General features: G+C 53.2%; 1 non-coding gene across 1 annotated transcript in view; it reads right to left on the bottom strand.

The window, feature by feature from the left end:
- The window catches only part of LOC124585912, a 1,910-nt gene extending 360 nt beyond the window's left edge, over positions 1-1,550 (bottom strand). The window contains exon 1 of the ribosomal RNA XR_006974931.1: positions 1-1,550. This exon is cut by the window's left edge and continues 360 nt beyond it. This is a non-coding gene — a ribosomal RNA (small subunit ribosomal RNA).
- Positions 1,551-5,000: the final 3,450 nt, after the last annotated feature.

Below are 5,000 nucleotides of genomic sequence, written 5' to 3' on the forward strand. Positions count from 1 at the left end.
AGGGCATCACAGACCTGTTATTGCTCAATCTCGTGCGGCTAGAAGCCGCCTGTCCCTCTAAGAAGAAAAGTAATCGCTGACAGCACGAAGGATGTCACGCGACTAGTTAGCAGGCTAGAGTCTCGTTCGTTATCGGAATTAACCAGACAAATCGCTCCACCAACTAAGAACGGCCATGCACCACCACCCACCGAATCAAGAAAGAGCTATCAATCTGTCAATCCTTCCGGTGTCCGGGCCTGGTGAGGTTTCCCGTGTTGAGTCAAATTAAGCCGCAGGCTCCACTCCTGGTGGTGCCCTTCCGTCAATTCCTTTAAGTTTCAGCTTTGCAACCATACTTCCCCCGGAACCCAAAAGCTTTGGTTTCCCGGAGGCTGCCCGCCGAGTCATCGGAGGAACTGCGGCGGATCGCTGGCTGGCATCGTTTATGGTTAGAACTAGGGCGGTATCTGATCGCCTTCGAACCTCTAACTTTCGTTCTTGATTAATGAAAACATACTTGGCAAATGCTTTCGCTTCTGTTCGTCTTGCGACGATCCAAGAATTTCACCTCTAACGTCGCAATACGAATGCCCCCGCCTGTCCCTATTAATCATTACCTCGGGTTCCGAAAACCAACAAAATAGAACCGAGGTCCTATTCCATTATTCCATGCACACAGTATTCAGGCGGGCTTGCCTGCTTTAAGCACTCTAATTTGTTCAAAGTAAACGTGCCGGCCCACCGAGACACTCACTCAAGAGCACCCTGGTAGGATTGCAACGGGGTCCGCCTCGGGACGCACGAGCACGCACGAGGCGCGTCGCACGCCTTCAGCTCGCCCCACCGGCAGGACGTCCCACGATACATGCCAGTTAAACACCGACGGGCGGTGAACCAACAGCGTGGGACACAAATCCAACTACGAGCTTTTTAACCGCAACAACTTTAATATACGCTATTGGAGCTGGAATTACCGCGGCTGCTGGCACCAGACTTGCCCTCCAATAGATACTCGTTAAAGGATTTAAAGTGTACTCATTCCGATTACGGGGCCTCGGATGAGTCCCGTATCGTTATTTTTCGTCACTACCTCCCCGTGCCGGGAGTGGGTAATTTGCGCGCCTGCTGCCTTCCTTGGATGTGGTAGCCGTTTCTCAGGCTCCCTCTCCGGAATCGAACCCTGATTCCCCGTTACCCGTTACAACCATGGTAGGCGCAGAACCTACCATCGACAGTTGATAAGGCAGACATTTGAAAGATGCGTCGCCGGTACGAGGACCGTGCGATCAGCCCAAAGTTATTCAGAGTCACCAAGGCAAACGGACCGGACGAGCCGACCGATTGGTTTTGATCTAATAAAAGCGTCCCTTCCATCTCTGGTCGGGACTCTGTTTGCATGTATTAGCTCTAGAATTACCACAGTTATCCAAGTAACGTGGGTACGATCTAAGGAACCATAACTGATTTAATGAGCCATTCGCGGTTTCACCTTAATGCGGCTTGTACTGAGACATGCATGGCTTAATCTTTGAGACAAGCATATGACTACTGGCAGGATCAACCAGGGAGCTGCGTCAACTAGAGCTGAGCAGCCGGCCGCCCGGGAGTGTGTCCCGGGGGCCCGCGCGAACACGCAAGCGTCCGCTCAATTATTCTGCAAACAGGAGGAGGCTGAGCTCCCCTGCACAATACACCTCGAAACCCTCTCAGGTCCCGGCGGCGCGCAGCGCCGTCCTAAGTACTTGGTCGGGTTCGAGAGAGGCGCAATCGCCCGGAGTTTGGCGAGTAGACGCTTTAGGTGCGACCACCCGTGCTCCCAACTGAGCTTGCCGCTGCCGACAGAGGCCCGGGAGCGTGCTGTCGTGGCATTGCCGGCGGGAGACAACACGCGCCACCTACGGTGGCCGGCAGCTCCAACGCCAGCGCCACAGAAGGACAAAAGCCCCACTTGGGTGCCGAAGCGAACTCTCCCAGCACAGCGCACGCGCCAACACGTCCGCACAGCTGCGATACAATCCACCTGCGAGAACCGCAGAGGCGACCGAGCAGCAGACGGCGTCGCGGCGCCGAGCGCCGGGCGGCGGCGCATCCTCAGCGCACACAGTCCTCAATCGGACCAGCACACTGCAGATGTCCACCGCGCTTCGCACCGGGCCCGCGAGGACCTACTTTGGCCGCACGGCGCCGCGTGCAGGGTGCGCCGGCGCGCAGCTGCGCCGCCTGCCGCCTCCGTCGGCCGGCGCGCCTGCCACTGGCCGCCCCCACCAGCCGGCTGTAGCGCGTGCGCCCACGCACCGCGCGGCCAGCACGCCGGAAGGCCCCCCCTCACCGGCCGGGGACGGTCCCACCCAGCCACCGCCGCGTATCGCTTCACACCCACATGCCATTCACGTTCGTGGGCATGGTGGGTATCGCTGAAACAACCGGTTGGTAGCTCAACCGATCGTCGCCATCACTGATTCACCTCTAGCGAGAACAACCGCACCACAACGGTTTACCAGTTCTTCATTTGCGTAACGTCACCAGCAAACGTAGACGTCCATCGCCATTTGCAAATTCAACGATTGTTGCATGCCTGTGTCAGGTGTCACGACACACTATGTCTGCCCACATACACGCAACAACATGTGCACGCTTCGCGAACACGTGGAAGGTGGCCCCCGTACGTATGCGATGTCCATTGCGCGAACGACTGTCAACCGGCCTCTGTCGCATGTCGCAGATGTGGAACGCAGTGCACCATGCTATCACGGTGTGTGAGAAGAGACGACTACGTCTGACAACACGCGCCACTACATCAACAGACGGCTCATGCTGATCGCCATCCACGGCATACCATACTGCAATCCAGCTCTTATAGGGAGACGACACGTAGCTGAGTGCACAATATTTGGACCGTATGGTTCGCCGTTGTTGGCGCAGTCGTGGTACGGTCACACATGTACCACGATGTATCATTCAGTACATGAGGACCAATGTGCGGTACAGTGTGTGATTTGGACGTACAACATCAGCGGACAGTTGCCACAAGCCGTACCACAACGTAGGCTGTGCTTCGCCATGCGAATGCCAATGAACAACTGCGAAGGGCATTGAGCATGTACGTCCTGCCGCCATCCGCATTACAGTGTATAGCTGCAAGGTGTTTAACATGAAGCGATACTCTGGGGACCGGGCAGTGCGAGTAGCAAACTATATTGCGGGGGTTGCAGTTAGGCAACACTACACTAATTTAACGCGTCGTATGACAATTACAGAGCAGGTTAAGGCCCAACGTGTGTTGGGTTAAGGCCCAACGTGTGTTGGGTTAAGGCCCAACGTGTGTTGGGTTAAGGCCCAACGTTTGTTGGGTTAAGGCCCAACGTGTGTTGGGTTAAGGCCCAACGTGTGTTGGGTTAAGGCCCAACGTGTGTTGGGTTAAGGCCCAACGTGTGTTGGGTTAAGGCCCAACGTGTGTTGGGTTAAGGCCCAACGTGTGTTGGGTTAAGGCCCAACGTGTGTTGGGTTAAGGCCCAACGTGTGTTGGGTTAAGGCCCAACGTGTGTTGGGTTAAGGCCCAACGTGTGTTGGGTTAAGGCCCAACGTGTGTTGGGTTAAGGCCCAACGTGTGTTGGGTTAAGGCCCAACGTGTGTTGGGTTAAGGCCCAACGTGTGTTGGGTTAAGGCCCAACGTGTGTTGGGTTAAGGCCCAACGTGCGTTGGGTTAAGGCCCAACGTGTGTTGGGTTAAGGCCCAACGTGTGTTGGGTTAAGGCCCAACGTGTGTTGGGTTAAGGCGCAACATAGGTTAGGTTAAGGCGCAACATAGGTTAGGTTAAGGCGCAACATAGGTTAGGTTAAGGCGCAACATAGGTTAGGTTAAGGCGCAACATAGGTTAGGTTAAGGCGCAACATAGGTTAGGTTACGGCGCAACATAGGTTAGGTTAAGGCGCAACATAGGTTAGGTTAAGGCGCAACATAGGTTAGGTTACGGCGCAACATAGGTTAGGTTAAGGCGCAACATAGGTTAGGTTAAGGCGCAACATAGGTTAGGTTAAGGCGCAACATAGGTTAGGTTAAGGCGCAACATAGGTTAGGTTAAGGCGCAACATAGGTTAGGTTAAGGCGCAACATAGGTTAGGTTAAGGCGCAACATAGGTTAGGTTAAGGCGCAACATAGGTTAGGTTAAGGCGCAACATAGGTTAGGTTACGGCGCAACATAGGTTAGGTTAAGGCGCAACATAGGTTAGGTTAAGGCGCAACATAGGTTAGGTTAAGGCGCAACATAGGTTAGGTTATGGCGCAACATAGGTTAGGTTACGGCGCAACATAGGTTAGGTTACGGCGCAACATAGGTTAGGTTAAGGCGCAACATAGGTTAGGTTAAGGCGCAACATAGGTTAGGTTAAGGCGCAACATAGGTTAGGTTAAGGCGCAACATAGGTTAGGTTAAGGCGCAACATAGGTTAGGTTAAGGCGCAACATAGGTTAGGTTAAGGCGCAACATGGGTTAGGTTAAGGCGCAACATGGGTTAGGTTAAGGCGCAACATGGGTTAGGTTAAGGCGCAACATGGGTTAGGTTAAGGCGCAACATGGGTTAGGTTAAGGCGCAACATGGGTTAGGTTAAGGCGCAACATGGGTTAGGTTAAGGCGCAACATGGGTTAGGTTAAGGCGCAACATGGGTTAGGTTAAGGCGCAACATGGGTTAGGTTAAGGCGCAACATGGGTTAGGTTAAGGTACAATATGGGTTAGGTTAAGGTACAATATGGGTTAGGTTAAGGTACAATATGGGTTAGGTTAAGGTACAATATGGGTTAGGTTAAGGTACAATATGGGTTAGGTTAAGGTACAATATGGGTTAGGTTAAGGTACAATATGGGTTAGGTTAAGGTACAATATGGGTTAGGTTAAGGTACAATATGGGTTAGGTTAAGGTACAATATGGGTTAGGTTAAGGTACAATACGGGTTAGGTTAAGGTACAATACGGGTTAGGTTAAGGTACAATACGGGTTAGGTTAAGGTACAATACGGG

The sequence above is a fragment of the Schistocerca americana genome, unplaced genomic scaffold, assembly GCF_021461395.2.
Source record: "Schistocerca americana isolate TAMUIC-IGC-003095 unplaced genomic scaffold, iqSchAmer2.1 HiC_scaffold_515, whole genome shotgun sequence".
Taxonomy (NCBI): domain Eukaryota; kingdom Metazoa; phylum Arthropoda; class Insecta; order Orthoptera; family Acrididae; genus Schistocerca; species Schistocerca americana.